The sequence below is a fragment of the Physella acuta genome, unplaced genomic scaffold (genome assembly GCF_028476545.2).
Source record: "Physella acuta isolate Inbredline_101_S28 unplaced genomic scaffold, ASM2847654v3 ptg000286l, whole genome shotgun sequence".
Classification (NCBI taxonomy): Eukaryota; Metazoa; Mollusca; class Gastropoda; family Physidae; genus Physella; species Physella acuta.
The window spans coordinates 273959-294945 of NW_026731805.1; the positions used below are offsets into that span (position 1 = coordinate 273959).

General features: G+C 39.4%; 1 protein-coding gene across 2 annotated transcripts in view; it reads left to right on the top strand.

Annotated features, from left to right (window-relative positions):
* Positions 1-20987, top strand: part of LOC131939650 (zinc finger CCCH domain-containing protein 10-like) — a 113997-nt gene that overhangs the window by 46889 nt on the left and 46121 nt on the right. For both annotated transcript variants that reach the window (XR_009386445.1, XM_059298093.1), the window contains exon 3: positions 20505-20748. The gene's annotated coding sequence lies outside the window, so the exon portion shown is untranslated. The remainder of the gene's footprint in view (positions 1-20504; positions 20749-20987) is intronic.

Consider the following 20987-nt stretch of genomic DNA (forward strand, 5'->3'; position numbering starts at 1 on the left):
AATCATGTTCACGGAAATTAATTTAGTTCGAAAATGAGTAACGAGAATTCGAATTTTAAGTAAGAGAGACCGAGACTTACAAGCCCTATTTTTCCATCAGAATCTCTCGTAGTTTGTGCTGTAAATATCTTCTCCAAGACTTATATTGACCACTGGTTGACTAATATCTTTTTACCTACAGTTTGAACCCGTTGTGTAAACTAAAAATCTAAACAAAGTTTTCAACTTCAATAATTGAGTGTGTTTCCCCGGCTAGCCCCGAGACTTGTTGACATTGCCCCTACCAAACTGAGCTTTGCCGTGTCGAGTGAATGGAGTGTAAACGCTGAAATGGCTTTGTCCCAGGTTCCCCTCAATGTCCGTGTCGACGGGCCGGTGAAGAATGTGTGTGTGCTGATGGCTATCGCCGCCCCTGAACAAAGTCCACGGTTCATCAGATTGGTCAGCCAAACGTTTTTCTTGACAATCTGATCTTTTTCCACGACTCACACTATCGGCTTGTTTGCTGGCTGTGTTTGCACGTGACCCGAAGGTTGAAAGGAAATCTTAACCCACGTCATTGAATATACTTTAGGCGTGGGAGAGTTCTGTTTTGAATGTAGCTCCTTACATTTATGCTTACACTGAGCTTTATGAAGTAGTTTCCGTTTGGTAGAGCGCCATTTGTTTGTAGCTCCTTACATTTATGCTTAATATTCAGCTTTATAAAGTAGTCTCTGTTTTGAGGAGCTCTGTTTTGTATGTAGCTCCTTACATTTATGCTTACATTCAGCTTTATAAATTAGTCTCTGTTTTGAGGAGCTCTGTTTTGTATGTAGCTCCTTACATGTATGCTTACATTCAGCTTTATAAAGTAGTTTCCTTATGTTTTACTAGTCGTGTTCCCTTCTGTGGCAACGTAACGTGTTTTCTAGTTGTTTTGTTTCTCTAATAACTTTATGCAGTAGTTTCCATGTTTTACTAGTCGTGTTCCCTTCTGTGGCAACGTAAAGTGTTTTCTAGTTGTTTTGTTTCTCTAATAACTTTATGCAGTAGTTTCCATGTTTTACTAGTCGTGTTCCCTTCTGTGGCAACGTAAAGTGTTTTCTAGTTATTGACGTGTTTCTATCATGTTTACGTTGAAGGTTAGACGGTGGTGGATGGCGTATAAGTTAGTGTACAGAAAATATTGGGAAAGACCATGTTCTTTAAACCATCTCCTACTGATACCAGTAATGTGAAGTGCTGACTGAATATTTGTAATTGCCTAAGGCTTTTGGCCTGTTTGTTCTGTGTTCATCGTTTCTTGTGATTAATTGTGTCTTGTTCTTACCCAGCTGATTAAATTTTTAAAAATTTCAAGGATATATTTAATGCGGTTATATTTTTTAAAACTGTTTATTTGGGGTATGATCCCAATTGTACGCCTACACACATTTAAAAAAAATATACGTGTCTTGTTTGACCCGATAATTTTGTCTCATAAATCCGTCATTTTTTTTTAAATTAACTCCATGTATCATTAAGCACAGCTAAAATTAGCCTATAAATCCCCAACCCCATTAGCGAACATTGTTATGATTTTGTGTGCCAATAAAACAAATATAACGGTTCAATTGAATTAGCGAAACTATTTGCGTAGGGAAAATTGTTAGTTATGTTTTACGATAGCTTGATATCACATTATGCGAAAACATGTTTTTACTTATGGTGAGTATCATACCTTAATGTGCTCCTGTGGAGAAACGCTGTTGTGTCCTTTAAATGTGTGGTGATGCTGTGTTCTCTTGGAATGGTGCCGGAAACACTGGCATCATTCTCTCAGTCAAACCCGTCCGAACTCCCCCTACGGTCGAGCCGGGTACTGGGGTACGAGTTTACCCTGCGTTCAGTGGGGTGGTAGATAAGACATGAGAACTACAGGACAGAAGCGACCGATACACGGTAATCAAACCGATATCTAAGCCAGTCGGATTATGCCGTGTTGAGGCCTGTCTGGCTAATAGGAGACACCTTCTGAGCCGGTAATGTCGGTAAAGAAAGAAAACACCCAAAATGTTGCCAGTTTTATTTTATAACTAAAACCAGCAGTTATTAACCTGGGTTCGATAGAACTCCAAGGATTCGGTGAGTCCATCTCAGGGGCTTGGTTAAAGTCTGCACATACCCGACTCACGATCGGATTTTGTCTACGATAGAACTATTAAGAAGGGTTCTGTGAGTGCTCATATGAAACTGGTGGGGTTCGGTACCTCCAATAAAGTTAAGAACCACAGTCTTTAACTATGTATCAACATCAAACCATAACTGTAACATTTAACCTAGAGGTTGTAGTATCGAGGGAACATCTAGCTAATCAATGGGAATAGGACGCTTGGGTTGGTTTCATTCTTAATTAAAGTACAGTAGGACCTTATCGCTTTCATCGTCATGGGTTAGTTTTGCTATTAGGAAATAATTAGTTCAGCGATAACTGATGTAGTTGTTATTATATGTATATTTTGTTATTTCAACTGCCTCTTTTATATACCTGTTTCTTATACGTTTACACTCGCCATCTCTACAGCGCTGTACAATATATTTTGCCCATCATTACCAATCCCCAGCTCCAATAAACAGCCCCCATTACCGGGCGACGCTACGGGTAAGACCTGACCGTAGAATGGACAAGTCTATTCCAGAGACGGCCCCTGTCGGCTTGACATCAGTCTTTTATCTCTCAGACACCGGCGGGCTGTCGCTCACGCTTACAACAAAGTGGCTCTTCCCAACTCACCCCAGCCTCCCCCGCCCTGCCCCCTCAAGATGTGTATTGATTACAGTGGAGCCGCTAGTCCGTGGTTCGGGTCTCGTATTGAAACTGTCGTGTTGCTTGTCATGCTCTACCTGACCGGCATCAGGATGTCAGCGAGTATGGTGGGGGGGGGGGGTGTTGTGTTGTCGCCGTAGCTCATCAGCGCGGCCTATTCAGTCGGCGAGATACAGGGTACTATAGGGGTCTTAGACACGTGATGTGAATGGAGATGTCACTTTTTACACTTTTCTTGGGAGTATGATGGCGTCGCTTGTTTCGACAGTCTTAGTCTTAGAAAATAATCAGTGTTCTTATATCACAGCATGATATTCAATATACGTTTTAAGGGTTATACTTGTGGGTCATTAATTTTTTAGCCCCCCCCCCCCCCCCACACACACACACTGTTATCACAGACCTTCACAAAGTAATATTTTTTATTAATCCCCCTCCCCTCCCCCTTAAAATATCTGACGAAAATTAGCATGTCTTTTATATGTACTTTTTACTGTTAAAAAAAAATATTCGTCACATCAGGTAAACTCGTGAAGCATATCATCATTAAAGCCTGATTAATCATCTGAAAGTCTTGTTAGAATCATGACGACTACAGAAATTCGACTTTGATATAAACAATATTTCCTTTGCTATTGCGTTATTCGTGCTGATGTTACTGGTTTTCTATCATACATAATCATTTCCAGAAGCTGGGGTATGGGTGGAATATATAGATATAGAGAGCGCTCCTTTGTAAAGTGTGGGACGGCGTGGTCGAATAGTAGAGCGATTTACTACCAGCACAAAGGTCACGAGTTCGGATCACGGTTCGTACTTAACTGTAAGACGTCTCTGAGTCCACCCAGCTCTGATGGGTACTGTGAGGGTGGGGATTTTATGAGGTCGGTAACGAATGAATCCAACAACACACAGTTCAAGTTCCAAATACAAAGTTCTTTATTAAAATTATAATCAGTTCTATCTAACCAGCCTATTCTACACTCTCTACTGTTTACTACTACTACTAACTGTTCACTATACTACTAACTACGCACTCCCATGACCAATCCTAACACTAACTGTTCTCTACATTCTACAATCTAACACCTTCTACCTCACTAGCTAATCATGATCTCCTAACTATCTACATTCTCGGCCGTCTCTGACCGCTACCTAACAACTCCTGGCCTATCGCTCTACTGACCCACGCCTCAGTGGTCAGCTGACCGTCCCACGTGACCGGTCAGCCCTGTGCGCCCATTGGTCTCTCTAACCAACCAACTAGGCCTATAGTCTGTTTCTGCTAACCTATATCTGCTAAACATGTCTGACGTAATCTTGCGTCATCACATATCTCCCTCCCTTTCTGTAGCTGACAAATTATATTTTTCAGCGTCTGCTACTAATCTACTACATCAACAACTATCTGTCTTACTACTCTATTCTATCCCTAACATCAATCATATAAATCAAACAAAAAATGGGACAGCACAGTTTACAAAAACATAAAATCTTGTGTCTGTGTTCCTGAATAAAAAAATGTCATTGTTCTAGTTCTCGCAATCTTGTGGTGTGACTGGTGTCTCTGCTTGCTAATGTATGTCTATGTCATGGTATGTGTGAATTCAATCATGTGTAACTCAGTTCTGGCTAGGTTGTCGTGTACTGGCCTTGAGCTAATCTTAGTAGAATGTGTAACTGGTTGAACGGGCTCTGCGAGCAGTGTAAGTGTATGTGTAAGTGTTATGTAATTGTTGGCGTTCCTCTGTGGTGGGTGGGTTGTGGCGAGTTTTGATGTAAATTCCCGTGAGGCGGGTGTAGGCGTAACTTTCGTTGGTCAATGTGATGACGCAACAAACTCAACGCTGGTTGAGACGTCCACGTAGAGTGGTTATACGATGAACTGGAGCTGTCTGATGCGGTGGCGAACAATGACGTAACATTCCGACGCTGGGAACTTGGACGATGGGTCGTCTACCCTTTGTATGTGCCGTAGGTGTACGTAGCTGGCGGTCTGTTATTCAACTCCAGTGCGGGGGCGAAGCGGTGGCGATGCGTCCGCTATCTTGACCAGGGCAATTCGCTGTTCGGCAGGGCTGTTCGCTGTCCAGGTAACTCAACGTAATCAGGGCTTCAGGTGGCGGCATTCTTTGAAGTGTCTGCTTCATCTCGTCTCATTCTGAATAAGCGTAGTGGGTCTGAAATTGTATTACGAGACCATGAGCAATGGTTTTACGTGGACTTTTTATTGCCCGCGCAGACAAGTATTCAGACAGAGGTACCTTCCATTAAAAAAAACTCAATCCCAAATTTTTACGTGCTGAACATTTGTCTGGCGGCATAAAAAACAAAAAAATAACATTACAACATAACCAAATAAAAAAAAATCAGTACACTCTAATCTAACAACAATCTGTAAAGCCTAATAAACTCAATAGACGTAAACACTACTAGAGCTTAGAAATAGCTTCACAAAAAGAATAGACATGTAAGTGTATATAATATATAAGTAATCGTGCCGTTTCAAATCAACATTTGAACACGTAATCATATAGTGGAGCAGCTCTCACTATCTGACTTCTGACAAAAAAAACTGGCTGGCTTGACTTAAAGACTGACTTCACTTTTGACTTCAGTAACTTGACTTATTTCACTTTAACTGACTTCAGTAACTTCACTTATTTCACTTTGACTTCAGTAACTCGACTGACTTCAATTTAACGACTGATTCCACTTTGACGACTTCAATTACTTCAACTTGACGACTAACTTCACTTTGAAGACTAACTTGACCTCGACGACTTCACTTCAATTCAACTTAAAAGACTTCACTGACCGACTTAAACTTCGACGACTTAAACGTCTTCACTTTGACTTCAAAGACTTTTCCTTGACTTCAACTACTTCAATATGACTTCAAAGACTTCACTTTGACTTCAACTTCAATATGACTTCAAAGACTTCACTTTGACTTCAACAACTTCAATATGACTTCAAAGACTTCAACGACATCACTTTGACTTCAAAGACTTCACTATAACTTCGACGATTTCACTTCTTCACTATGACCTCAACTACGACTCAACTTATCGACTGACTTCACTGACTTCAAATAACTTCTTTGACTTCAGTTCTGACTTATACTTCACTGACTTCAATAACACTATTGACTTCAGATTGACTACACTGACTTCAACTTGTATCGACTTCACGCCGATTTTCTCGACTACTTAGATCAACACAAAAATACTCGACTTGACTTCACAATTATGTACGTTGTTCAAAATCATTTATGGAGACGGTCCGGGTCACATTCTTGATCATGGGGTTGATGTTCTAGGGCAGTTGCGTGTTATCTATGTGCTGTACTTCCAGTTTCACTAATTCTATCGCTAACTCTGCTTTTGTTCTTGACATGTCTTACTATCTTGACTATCTTGTTTTCTAACTTATTCTCTACAAATGTTTCAACTTCTTCTCCTGTTTTGTCTAATGGTATGCCCTGTTTATAGCATTGAAACTCTGCCTCCATGGTTGTGTATGTGTATGTGTGTGTGTAGAGGAAAGTCAAAATAACTAAGGCAACAGTGCGTAACAATAGAATGTGTAAGGCAGAAAAACCGCTGGCACAAACTATCCAGCACGGGTATAAACCCAAACGTTTAAAAAAAATGATGGAAGGTACTTATCTTTTTGAACATGGTGACTGTTCCCTTGTGTTGGTAATCCAAACTCGCTCCGGCTGAAGAAACCCGCTGTTGTGATGAGTTAGAGAAAGCAATACACCAGTCATACTCCGTCATGAATAGCTGATATACGTTCTTTCCCTCACTCGACCCGCGCTCCACCAGATGTGAGGGTGGGGGTTTTTAAGAGAGGCCGGAACGAATGAATGCAACAACACACAGTTCAAGTTCCAAATACAAAGTTCTTTATTAAAATTATAATCAGTTCTATCTAACCAGCCTATTCTACACTCTCTACTGTTTACTACTACTACTAACTGTTCACTATACTACTAACTACGCACTCCCATGACCAATCCTAACACTAACTGTTCTCTACATTCTACAATCTAACACCTTCTACCTCACTAGCTAATCATGATCTCCTAACTATCTACATTCTCGGCCGTCTCTGACCGCTACCTAACAACTCCTGGCCTATCGCTCTACTGACCCACGCCTCAGTGGTCAGCTGACCGTCCCACGTGACCGGTCAGCCCTGTGCGCCCATTGGTCTCTCTAACCAACCAACTAGGCCTATAGTCTGTTTCTGCTAACCTATATCTGCTAAACATGTCTGACGTAATCTTGCGTCATCACAGGTACCTGACTTTACTTGGGGAAAGTAAAGGCCATACCATCCCTTAATATTCCGAGGTCAAGAAACAGAAGCTCTGCTTCATCTGCCAAATGGATTGTTAGGTCTAAAGAAGATTATTTATTTAAAGATATTACTGGAATTTCGGATTTTAAATAAAGGTGGGTTACTCATGTTAAGGTAACTAGCGAACACAAAAAAACCTGTTTAACTACTCACCATCCGTGGAACTGAAATGGATCTCGTGCATTGGGTCGTGGTTAGGAAATTTCCCTCAACGTTTTCAACTCCCTGGCTCGCATCTGGCTCACGTTGGCTCAGGCTGGCCCACGTACACGTGTCTGAAGTGCAGCCTGCACCGCCTGTTAAGTGAATAATGAACGGCTAGCGTTTCTACCTGCGCACCTGGTGTGTTCGTCTTTTTTTTTTCTTTCGTTCATTGTATGTCTTCAGGTCAATTGTTTTGTATTTCATCTTCATTCTGTCGCGGTGTTTGATGAGGGTTATCTTCATTCTATCGCGGTGTTTGATGAGGGTCATCTTCATTCTGTCGTGGTGTTTGATGAGGGTCATCTTCATTCTGTCGCGGTGTTTGATGAGGGTCATCTTCATTCTGTCGCGGTGTTTGATGAGGGTCATCTTCATTCTGTCGCGGTGTTTGATGAGGGGCTCAATAAAGCAATCGCTGCGTTGCAGATATGTTTTTTTTGTTTAATAAACTTAAATATTTTACTGTTGTTACCCAGTGTTGTAAAACTCATGTGTTTTGTGGTGCTGGTAGATGAATTTTTTTTTTTTACCATAGTTTAGTCACAGCAAACTGTTTACCTGTTTATGTGTTAGTGGTGTAGGAAGAGGTCCTAACTACGTGGCTTTTTCCAGGAAGGGGGGGGGGGGGGTCGATATTAACAGCGTTAACCTAAAATGAAATGAAATGCTTATTTTCATTAGAGGAACGGTAAAATTGTATATATGACTGCTGATGTAAATATGTCACACAAATAATGTATACGGTCTCCCATTAGAAAATATTTTTTTTAGTATAGACTGTTTAATTTTAGTTTTCTCAACTCCTAAAGTAGTTTTGACTCTTTGACTACTGTTACAACTAAATGTGTTTTGTGGCTACTGCTACAACTATAAGCTCTAATAGTAGCTATAACTAAAAGCTTTTAGTTATAGCTACTAATACCCTTTAGTTGTAGGTGTAGTTACAGACATATTTTTAGTTGTAGCAGTAGTCACATCTGTCTGTGGCTTCTTCTTCAACTAAAGTAGTATTGCTATACTAGTGCATAATGTAATAGTCCAGGGACCTGAACATTACCATCGATTACTGCCCTTAAGTTTTAAAACTCCACTTATTGCATCACGGGATAGTGGATGATGCGCAATGATGGTTTAATATAAAGCCGGTGCTCATGATTCTTTCATCGTGTTGATTACTTAACTGTCGGCTGCATCTTTCTACAGTACACGCCGCCATTATCTCAGCCTACCTGCATGCTATTATATCATCCCCGGGCATTGATTTACCCCTCGTCAATTGGTCTCTTAAAATAATATATAATTGATGGCGCTCCGGTCTCGCCAGTTTACCGGCAGCCTGAAGGAAACTGTCTGTGAATTGTCATGGAGACATTGAATAATGCACCGGCTATCGACGGGCCCGTGGCGCCGGCTGCTGTTGATCTGCTGAAAGTTTCAGCATCTGCCGGGTCCGGTCGCTGCCGGTCGTTGTGGTGGTCCCAGCTAACGTGCTGCCTTCTTCAGTCTTTCTTCACGCTTTGCACGGCTTGCTGTGAATCATTCATTGATGGGCCGTGCGGGTCACTTCCGGCTCATCTGGCTAGCGTTTGGAGTGGTCTTTTAGTCGTGGGAGATGTTTTATTTAATGCCGCTGCCAGAGTTCGTCGCGTGACTTACGAGTTTAAAAGTTAATTTCGTAATATTCGATTTAGTTCTGCTTCAGTGGTGTTTAGTTTTTGGTTTCCATTACCCTTTAAAATATAGACATTAAATATATATTTTTTAAAGTTCTCTTTTTCGAACCTGACGGTCCATCAGGCAAATGAAGTAAAGTTCACCTGGTCCTGTGACCTCGGCATATGAAAGGATAATGTGGTCAGCACTATTCCCAACCGTCTTTACTTTCCCTAACGCTGGACTTCGGGACGTTTCACTGACTTGAACCCGGATTCGAACTCGAGACTTTCGTGTTAACAGCCAAAATATATCTTAGTGGATACAATAATTTGTCTCTGAAGCTCAAATCAGCGCCTCTTTACTTAGTGTCCATACGGTGTTTACTATTTTAAAAACGTTCTAAAGCTACGCAGTAGAGGAAATAGATTTCATAAAAAGAGGAATCGTAGACCTTCCCCGCCCGCTTCTTCCTGTGTTGATCCTATGTAAACAGCCTACAGCTGTTTAAATGTTCTGGCACTTGCCAGTAGGATTTTAGTTTAAATCTCTCAATCTTTGGGCACAGCTTTCGTAGTTCAGGTCACGCTGACTCTGATATTTAAAACTTAACATTGTCACGTGGGTACCTGTGTTTTGCTGACAATGATATTTTAAACTTTGTCACGTGGGTACCTGTGTTTTGCTGACAATGATATTTTAAACTTAACATTGTCGCGTGGATACCTGTGTTTTGCTGACAATGATATTTTAAACTTTGTCACGTGGGTACCTGTGTTTTGCTGACAATGATATTCTAAACTTAACATTGTCACGTGGATACCTGTGTTTGCTGACAATAATATTTTAAACATAGCACTATCACGTTGATACCTGTGTTTAGGAAACAAATAAGATTCTATAATTTATCAAGCAAAAAAAAAAAAAAGCAGTTGCTATGAGGGGAAAAACGCGATGTTTAAAATTTTATTTTAAACTATTTATTCACGTGTTTGTGTCGTGCCAAGCTGTCGGATCCCGTGCTTTGATAACTAGCTCACCTATGAACTCACGCGCATCGATTGGCGACATTATAAAACTTATATCCCGCTACCATCTGACCGTGAAAGGGAATCGATTACCTCTAATCTGATCGCCGCGATTGAAATAAAGGCACGCGCATATTTTCACGTGCGTGGGGAGAAAAATCAGTTGGCTTCTCCAGGAACTAGTCGTACCTCTAGAGTGGGGAGTGGGGTGGGGTAACTGGGCGTGCACGGTTTCTATTCAACTTCCGGTTTGTGACAGATATGTTGGGAGACAAGAGAAGGGGCGTGACACAGAAGAAAGACGCCAGGATTGTGCACGTTATTTCACCCTATATGTTCTGTTGAACACGGTAGAATACACATGAGCTATAAATACAGCCAAGTACACATGTTCTGTTAATACAGCCAAATACACGTTCTCTAAATACAGCCAAATACCAATGTTCTCTAAATACAACCAAATACAAGTTCTGTAAATACAGCCAAATACCCATGTTCTCTAAATACAGCAAAATAACCATGTTCTCTAAATACAGCAAAATACCCATGTTCTCTAAATACAGCAAAATACCCATGTTCTCTAAATACAGCAAAATACCCATGTTCTCTAAATACAGCAAATAACCATGTTCTCTAAATACAGTAAAATACCCATACATCAAAATACACATCTTCTATAAATACAGCAAAATGCTCATGTTCTATAAATACAACAAAATACCCATGTTCTCTTAAATTAGGACAAAAAAAACCATGTTCTCATAAATAGAAGTAAGAAACCGATGTTCTGATAAATAGGAGCAAAATGGTATGTTAAATGAGAGCTTAATACATCCCCTAGTTTTATTTTCTTATAACCCCTCATAACAATACGTGCCGATAATCATTGATTAGCATTTCCCCCTGTAATGAGATACATTTCCCCACCCATCAACGTCAATTAGACATAAATTGTATATTGGCCAATGGCAATCCCATTGTAGCTAACCACTCGACCATATTCTATTACCATCGATTACAATGATTTCATTTCCTGACTTTTTTTATGTACCCCCCTCGTCTTTTTATAGAATATTTTCAAGAAGTGGTTGGTATTCTTTAAATAGTTTTCGTTCTATTGTATTTCATCATGCAGTAATTGTAGGCAGATCCAGACAAGTTTTATGTGCTGTTGTTCTAGAAGATGGTTGATTAGCTTCAGCGGTTGATTCCAACCCAAGGTAGTTTTTGTAGTGTTTTACCCCCTACCGCGTATTGGATTGTTCTTAACGGCAATTGGATCCGTGTGTACCGAAGACAGACTAAAAACATGAATATTTCAATGACCGCTGTCGTTAACCCAGTGTTTGTACGTTGTTGACCGGCTTTCTTCTATTCTGTTTAAAGATAAACATCAGCCCACGCCTTATTTGCCCCCCCCCCCCCTTCATATTTCACATAACTTTAATCTCCATCTTCGATAATATAAAATTCAATAAAATCGATAATTTATTAAAAAGTTAATGACGCTATCGATATCGGGTTTTAGAAAAGAAAAAAAAAGTGTAATGACGCGATACCTGGTCACTTCTTATTCTTTTAACCCCCCTGCGGATCGATTTTTGTCAATCATTGATTGGCACGTTGTTATGATTTCCCTTACCTGCCCGGAACATTTTTTTATTTCTTTTTATATAGAGAGAATCTGAAAAGGTTTTTTATTGGCAGGCCAGGCTTAAATTGAGAATTGATTCGTGTTGGTAACCCTTTAATTCGTCCACTGACAGGGGAATATTTTTTTTAAGCCTTACAAATGGCTCAATTACGCTGGTAAGTAAATGCGGTTAATCAATGTACCGCATGATGCGGCGTCAATATATTCTTGCAGTGTCTTGCTGATGGGGGGAAGGGGGGGGGGGGGTTCGTTAATTCCATCAGGACGCGATACAAATTGTAACCCCCCCAAATCGATAGGTAATAAAATAATTGATCTCCCTCACCCGCGCGGTGTGATCGATGCCGGCGGTGGTATCGGATTTATCTGTTGTCTGCCCGTCCCCCCGGGGCTGGAAGCCTGGCAGGGTGGATATCATCAGGGGGGGTTAGATCTACGTTAGCATATGGCCGGGGGTGATAAGATTACTGTAGGGCAGGTGAAAGGTCAGACGGGCCTCGTTTTGGGGTACGCGTATCTTTGTTTTGTTCTGTTTCCTTTCTCGCCGGTCGTGTTTTTTTTTTTTTTTTTTTTTTTTTTTTAAGAAGAAGAAGAAAACATGTGGTAGTTTACCAACACATGATACAGTTTCACGTGTTTGTTGTTGCTACAGTTTCATTTCTTTACGGTTTGCGATATTTACATTCGCGTGTTGTCAGTTAAAACGTGCGTAGGCTAAATTATTTACCCCAACTGTGCTTGTAGAAAGAAAATGATTTCATGTTTTGATCGTATTGGATCGCATGTTGTTGTTTTTTAATTTAATCTAATAAAACACATGCCAGGTAGAGGCAGGGTTGCAGGATTGCTATTGTATACCTGTAAATGTCACCTGTTTACTACCTGAAATGTCACTTACGGCAGATGGTCATTTTAATGCCAAGCTAATTAATTAGAATGCATCTGGCTTCATTAGACACTAGGAGAACAAAAAAAAAGTAAAAAACAACCACCCCTCTGCCTGCGCGCACCTGGGTGTGTTTATGTAACCATCCATCAGTGCTCACGTTAACCAGGTACGGCCGGTGTCTGCTGGGGCGCTGCAGCGTAAACACCGCCCCACGGTGACGCAATTTTGTCATTGTCTAGCGTCCCTCGAGTGCTCCCCCACCCCCAACATTCCCCCTCACGTGAACCAGGTACTGCCGGTGTCTGCTGGGGCGCTGCAGCGTAAACACCGCCCCACGGTGACGCCATTTTGTCCTTGTCTAGCGTCCCTCGAGTGCTCCCCCCACCCCCAACATTCCCCCCTCCCCCATCACGCAGTAATGATGCATGCTGAAATAAAGATTTAAAAAAAAAATGTTGTTGTAAATCCTTTCTAAATTCTAAAGAAATCGACCCATCATTAAGGCGAGGATATTTTTATTTTAAAGATTGTGAGATTGGAGTGGTGGGGGGGGGGGGGGGTGATAATTGGATATGAATTTCAACTGGGATATGACGTCATTTAATGAAACGACTAATTTTAAAAATGGATTTATAAAGGGTTGTGTTTTTTTTTGTAATCAGATAATTATTGCTATCTTAAATTTCATGTTATTTTTTTATGCCCACACAATTATTTCTTTAGCTATTTATAAAAATACAATACCACTGTATTGTTTATTATATTCACTATGTGTAGCTAGTTTTTCAAGTATGACCCATACCTCATTTTGTTACTGAGATTAGTGTAATTGTTAAGGTTACAGAAATTCAAGTTAGTTCGTTATTACATCTCTACTCTAGATAAGATACTTATAGTTTTTTAGTTATTGAAGTTTCAGATATTTAGCTTTGTTCATAATTACATCTCTACTCTAGAGAAGATTTTAGACTTTTAGTTATGTGGTTGTTAAGGTTTCAGATATTTAGGGGTTTTTTTTTCATCATTACATCTCTATTCTTGATAAGATTTCAGGCTTTCAGTTTTGTGGTCGTTACAGCTTTGTTTATGTAGAGCTTTTAGAGCTTAATTTTTGTGGTATTTGTATAAGTTTCAGATCTTTTGGTCTTTGTGTAGTAGATGCTTCTTTTATGATCAGAACATCTGGGTGTGAGTAGAAGTTTTTGACCTTTACTACTTTGATCATTTCGTATCTTCGAGATTTAAGACCTTTAATTCTCTGATCAATAAATCTCTTTTATACTTTTTCTAAATGTCAATTACACATATTTGATATATAGCTAATAAGCTTACATCTCTTTTATATGGCATGAAATCTTACATCTGAAATATAACCTGTTTGGTACATCCCTATTACATCATATATCTGTATGTGTGTTATATCTGGCGCTATGCTTACATCTTCGTTATATTGCTGTGTAAGCTTACATCTCAATTACACTTTCGAGATTCTCGTGCTCCTATCACCGCTACCTTGATCGATTTTCGTGCGCTTTATTCCAAGCAGCATTAAATACACGTATTGATGCCAGCAAGAGGCATGATTACATTAGAAAAATAATCAATAATTTAATCACCATACCATACGATAATAGCCGCAGACTCAAATTTAAAAAAAAAGTAAACAGAATAATTGGGCTTGGGAAATATGCATTGGGTAATTATTTTTAGGTTTAATGATATCACATTAGCAGTGATTGGGGCGAAAGTTTGTAATATTTGTTTACATTTTTTTAAAACTGTTCGGGGGCGGTATTCCTATTTTTCCAACAGCTTTGCGTCTGCTATTATTAAACTTCTGCTAAATCTAGTAAAGCATTAAACTTACTTTATAAGTCAGTTATCTTCGTTTATTAAACGGTTTTTTAAAGGGTCATCGCAGAAATAATTCGTGGATATTTTTATTCTAGTAATGTCACGTATAAAGCGGGATGTTAACGCACCAATAAAAAATAATATTGGATTGGAATTTAATTTCGTTTTTGTTTTTTATAACGGGTATTATCAGGTCATGCTTGAATTAGGAGGGGGAAAAATTGTTCGAAATTTAAATAAAGCGATGGGGTTTGTTATTTTTTTCACTTTGTTTAATCGATGATTTTGATTTTAAACTGAGAGAATATCGATAAGCTGACGTGATCCGCGGACCGTGTTGATATTTGATAAGGTCTGAAATCTTTTAAGTGTATTGTAACGATGGATTCAGGTTGCAATATTAAACTAAAACAGTAGGGGTGTTTGGTATAGTGGAGGGTGTGGTGTATTGGTTGGAAAGAGGTGTGTGTTGTTGTTTTTAGATTGTGGTGTAATCTATTCGTTAAATGGCGTGAACGATCTATTCAGAGGAGGCTTTAGATTGGGGTGGGTTTTTTTTAAAAATATATTGGGGTGTGTAATGTTTCTTTTTTACTTTAGGAGTGTAATTTAATCGTTAGTTAGGGCGAGTGATCTATCCAGAGGAGGTTTGTAGTCTGTTCTTTAGAATGGGGTGTGTTGTTTTTTTTTAATATAGTGAGGTGTTTTTTTTTGTTTTTTTTTGGAAAAAAAATCAGATTTTGTTGTTTTTGTATATTAAAAATTATTAGTTTACGTTTGTAGTGCTTAAAATACTATTGGAATACACATAACTAATACAAACTATAATGTATATACATTCAACATCGCGAACGATATAACATCCTTGACTAATACAACATTACAAGCATCCCTCCTATGTCGGTGTATACAAACTATAATGTATATACATTCAACATCCCCAACGATATAACATCCTTGACTAATGCAACATTACAAGCATCCCTCCTATGTCAGTGTATACAAACTATAATGTATATACATTAAACATCGCCAACGATATAACATCCTTGACTAATGCAACATTACAAGCATCCCTCCTATGTCAGTGTATACAAACTATCATGTATATACATTCAACATCGCCAACGATATAACATCCTGGACTAATACAACATTACAAGCATCCCTCCTATGTCAGTGTATACAAACTATAATGTATATACATTCAACATCGCCAACGATATAACATCCTTGACAACATTACAAGCATTCCTCCTATGTCAGTGTATCAAGTCTCCCGGCTAGACTTTGTTAAAAGAAAGAGAAAAAAAAACAATTACTGGAAATGGCAAGGTTACATGCTGTAGTGTTGACCCGTGTACCGCTAGACAAACACCCCGGGGATGTTTACAGTGGAGCCCCCCATAGATTTGACCATTTCCACTTGGTCAAGTAAAGCGCCTTGTGGGATCATCATTATACTCGTGACAAAGAGGATCCAGACTGCGGTACCAGCACGACAGACTCGCTGCTTACTTTCTTCTCTCCTTCTCTTCTTGGATGTATCTCACTTTTATTCTTTACCGAATGACAAGGGTTAATTTTATTTCTTATTATTAGTTTCCTAAACCTTGTATCGTGGTAGAACCTTCACCTATATATTATTTTGCTAAAATCATACTACTTTGAAGACCAGCACGACAGAATAGTTGCTTAATTTCTTCTCTCCATCTCTTCTTGGGTGTATCTCGCTTTTATTCTTTACCGAATGACAAGGGTTAATTTTATTTCTTATTATTAGTTTCCTAAACCTTGTATCGTGGTAGGACCTTCAACTATTTATTATTATGCTAAAACCATACTACTGTGGAGACCTATATCTCAAGATATATTATCATAGAAGACGAGACTCGTATGTACGCGAACCACCAAGAGCTCGCTATTTATTTTTTAAGCCGTTTCCGGAAATTTGTTTATATACCACACCTAATGTAAATTTGTCAACAACAGAAACTTTAGAAATAGGTAAAGGAAGGAACAAATACATTGCCCTTTAACCAGCTCACACGACTAGCCGTGTGCTTTATTTTTTTCCCAAACAGTCAGTTCCGCCGTTAAAAATAACCTTTACCTGAAAGTCTTTTTCTCCGGGCAATACTAAAGTCTGCGACTGTAACACTTCAAGGTACATTAGAACCGTTGGTGTGAGTAGAAAAGTCTAGCATCGGGAGGTGTTACCAGCACTATATCAGCGTTCCCCCCATTCACAGGCTTTGATCCGGCTAACGAGGGAGGAAAAAATACCAGCTCACAAGTTGTTGTGAATGAAACCTGAGAGCTCGTCTTGGCATTCAGGGTAGTCGTTAGCGAAAGGTCGATGCTCGGCCGTGTGAGCTACATCATACCTGTAGATGACAGGTAGAGGGGGGCCTTCAACTTACAGTCAAATGTTTCATTTGATGGAGGGGGGGGGGGGGGCTATGGACATACTACATCATATCTGTAGATGACAGGTAGAGGGGGGCCTTCAACTTACAGTCAAATGTTTCATTTGATGGAGGGGGGGGGGGGGGCTATGGACATACTACATCATACCTGTAGATGACAGGTAGAGGGGGGCCTTCAACTTACAGTCAAATGTTTCATTTGATGGAGGGGGGGGGGGGGCTATGGACATACTACATCATACCTGTAGGTGACAGGTAGAGGGGGGCCTTCAACTTTCAGTCAAATGTTTCATTTGATGGAGGGGGGGGGGGGCTATGGACATACTACATCATACCTGTAGGTGACAGGTAGAGGGGGGCCTTCAACTTTCAGTCAAATGTTTCATGTGATGGGAGGGGGGGGGGAGGCTATGGACAAACGACATCATATCTGTATATGATAGGTAGAGGGGGGGGGGCCCTCAACTTTCAAATGTTTTACTTAATGGGTTGGGGTGGGACTATGGACAAACTACATCAAATATGTATATGATAAAGGGGAGTCCTCAAGTTTCAGTGACATTGTATGGGTGTGTGTTTGTATGTGTATGGGTGTGGGGGTTGGGTGATAAATACAGCTAAGGACCAACAGCATCATACAATAATCAAAAAGGTTGAATGAAGCCTTCAGTTGTTAACCTAATTTTTTATTTGATGGGCGTGGGGGTCTAATGAAACTATACACAAATTGCATCAATCATGTCGTGTAAATCACATCGATACATCGATGGCCAACTGATCGTAGTATTTAATTCATTAATTAGTGTTCCAGAGATCCCCAACAATTTCGTATACTCTTTTTTTCGTTATAACTATAACCCTCTACCTGCTCACCTTTACGTTGTTTTTAAAAATAGTTTATTGAACTATTTTTAACTCCGACGTGAGCATATATCAGTATTCATTTCCCGTACGTTTAAAAAATCCTTACTTTTATTAGTGCGGTGTTTGTTGTTACAATTAATACTAAACGAGGGGGGGGGAGTACAAAGTGGTTAAAGTGTACGCATATACTGTCTGTTTCTATCAACAACACACCCGATACTTTAAGATAGTTTTCCTGTCCTACTGTATGTGTACCGGGCCAGGTGCGGTAGTGATCAATCATTTGCTTGCAGATCTAATGCAATATTTTGACACCTCGCTCATCTATTCCCGTCTTGTTTCTTTTATAGAACTCTTGGCTTGAATCACTATATTTTTTTAAACTATCAGGTAAAGGAGTATTTTATTTAAAGAGTTTTGTTTTTAAATATTCCTATCCAACAGTTTTTTTTTTTTTTTTTTTTTTTTTTTTTTGCGAGTTGAATTGTTTGAAACGTTTTTATCAGACGTATATCAAATAGCGTTGTATTTTTACCTGGTGTCAAAATGACGCTCGTCTAATTACCTAATGAGTCGCCCCAACACAATACCACTGAAGCCGGTTGTTCTTGTGGTTTGTGGGTTTAGCCACGGGGTGAAGTCCGCCCCCATCTGGCTTGACCTTTGATGCTGCAGGTGTTACCCATTCTTCCAGCCTGAAGACTCTGCTCACCTTGTGTTTACCTGCTCATGTTTTCTCTTTCAGACCTTTGTCAAGCGCGTGCTCCTTTACTTGATGGTCTACCTTGTCCAGTTCAATACTTGTTTTCTCTGATTATATTTGATTATTAAATCGATCACTGTACGGTATTTCTCTCTTTTAAGACCTTATATCGTTTATGTTACAAGTAGTAGAATTAATTGGTGCTCGTTTACTTTATGGTCTTGCTAGTCCAGTTCAATACTTTTTTTCTCTGATGATCTTTAATTAAACTCAGACTGATCTCTTGAATCAATCACAGTAAGGTATTTCTTTCTTTTAAGATCTTATATCGTTTGTGGCAGAAGAAGTAGAATTCATTGGTTTTTGTGACCTCGGTTTTTTTAAGACTCACTTGGGGTTGGGGGTCGGCATTAAGCTTTGCTCTATTTATAGACAGTAGTCTGGTGCCCACCAGAGCTGGGTAGACTAAGATGTGTCCTACTAACTCGAGACATAAAAGGAACTTTTGTCTCTAGTGTCGGCATTCTAGCGCCCAATCTTATACACTAGGCATGCTGCCCAGCTTCGCTTAGGCTTTCGAAAACATTGAGAATTTGCATGCTTAATTAATTCGCCCGAGGGTCGGTCTACGACCTCAAGAGTTATGAAGAGGTTCCTCCGTGGACATTTTTTTTCTATTTATAGCTCATATAAGGTACCGGTCAGTCGAGGTCAGTTTTGACCCCCTCATCGTAGACTTTTCGGCCAACCGGCCCCCGTGTTCTGTCGCCCCAAGGCAAGATCCTGCCAAATTTGAAGCGCCTGCGGCGCCGGGAAGTGCCCTATCGGACACCCGACAATCTAGATCTAGATGCCTAAAAGAATTTTTTTTTTAAGTTTAGCCCGAGCATAATAAAAAAAAATTATATTAACCAAGTTGACTTGGTGTGTCTCGAACCCGCACCACCTGCGTGGTTTTATGTACACTAACATCTTCGCTATTTAGGTACCATATAAAATACGGAGAATGAAACACGTATTTTAAAATCTTAACTTACGCAAATATGCCTATTCTTTCAAATTAATTTTTTTATCCCAAATTAGCCAGTTCCAAACAAAGATTTTGAATAAAATAAATAAGTCTTGAAATAGTTTAGTCCTAATATAGAAATTTATTTTTGGAATTGATTTTAGAGAAGTTAGAGTCTAAATCTAGATCTTAGCGTCTACGTCTAGTCTAGAGTCTAGATCTAGTTATTGCGTAGATTTAGATTTAGTCTAGATCTAGAATCTGTAGATCTAGAATCGAAATACATAAAATAAATTTTATGAGTTTAGGCCGGAAAAATTGTATTGTATACATTTCATAGTGTACGTAGATCTAAATCAAATTTGAATGAAATAGTTCATTTCTTTCTTCAGATGACGTCATTAGTTAATGTATAAGCAATAGTGACGTCACAGTTTTATGCGCGTTCTTTTTCACATGTATTAATGCTTTTCCGGTTGCATAAATAATACTGTTTCTCTACATTCGAATACGCCTTTAATTTTTATTTTTCTTCTTTAAATAAAATTGTGGTTATACATTTAAAACATCTAACATATTATTTTCAACAAAAGTCCGTATAAAGTTCTCCATATATCGCTGCCGTTTCTGACGTGATGTCCGGCGAAAATATTTTGCGGACAGACAGAGAGAGAGAGAGAGAGAGAGAAGAGCGCACATGGCGTTTTATATATTAGGATTGTGTTTTTGTTGGTTTTTTTTTTTACTTTCTCGTATACGAAATATAGAGAATGTATTGTAATCGTGCAAAAAAATTGAAATCAAAACTTTCACAAATCTCGAAGTTTTACACGTCCTTGAGCCGAAAAAACATAGTTTTGCAATTTTTTTTAGAAATGTTGCTATCAGTCTCAAAATGGGTTTTAATCTACGTCCAAAAGAAACAATTGAACATTGACTGGTCCATAGAAACTGGTTTGTCTATCTTGTCAACGTTTGTCACTGCCCATGACCCGCGGGGCACCATCTGTAGACGATTAGGAATTCCCTTGTAATGTTTTCCTTGCTCTTTGTTCCAGCGTCCAGTGCCCGTGGCTCTAGTTATCCCGGGATGAGGGACGTACTCGATAGAATTGGCTTCCTCCTTCACGTCTGATGGCCGGCCCGTGCCGAGATGGACGGGGACAAGAGAGAGCTCTCCATCTCTACGGGCACATCCCCCGGGCTCCGGCCAGATAAACGCACGGCCGTTTAGTGAGCGTTGCTTGACAGTCAAATTGGACCGGCAGTTACCTGCCCGTTTTATCTGGCAAACCTAACTAGGTATGTTGTTTTATTCATTTATTTTATTGTGTGATTTTTTTTATTTTTTGTTTGTTTGTTTTTTTTTTGTATATTTTTACAGCAAGTATTATTGTATATAGGATAAACTAAAACACAAAAAGAAGGCCAATTACAACAAATGACTTGAATGCTTAGCCCAGGTCTGTCTCACGAATTAGGACAAAAGTTTGCCACCAGCGTTACTTTAAATAAATAATTGCTCTTTTAAATGGTTAAAT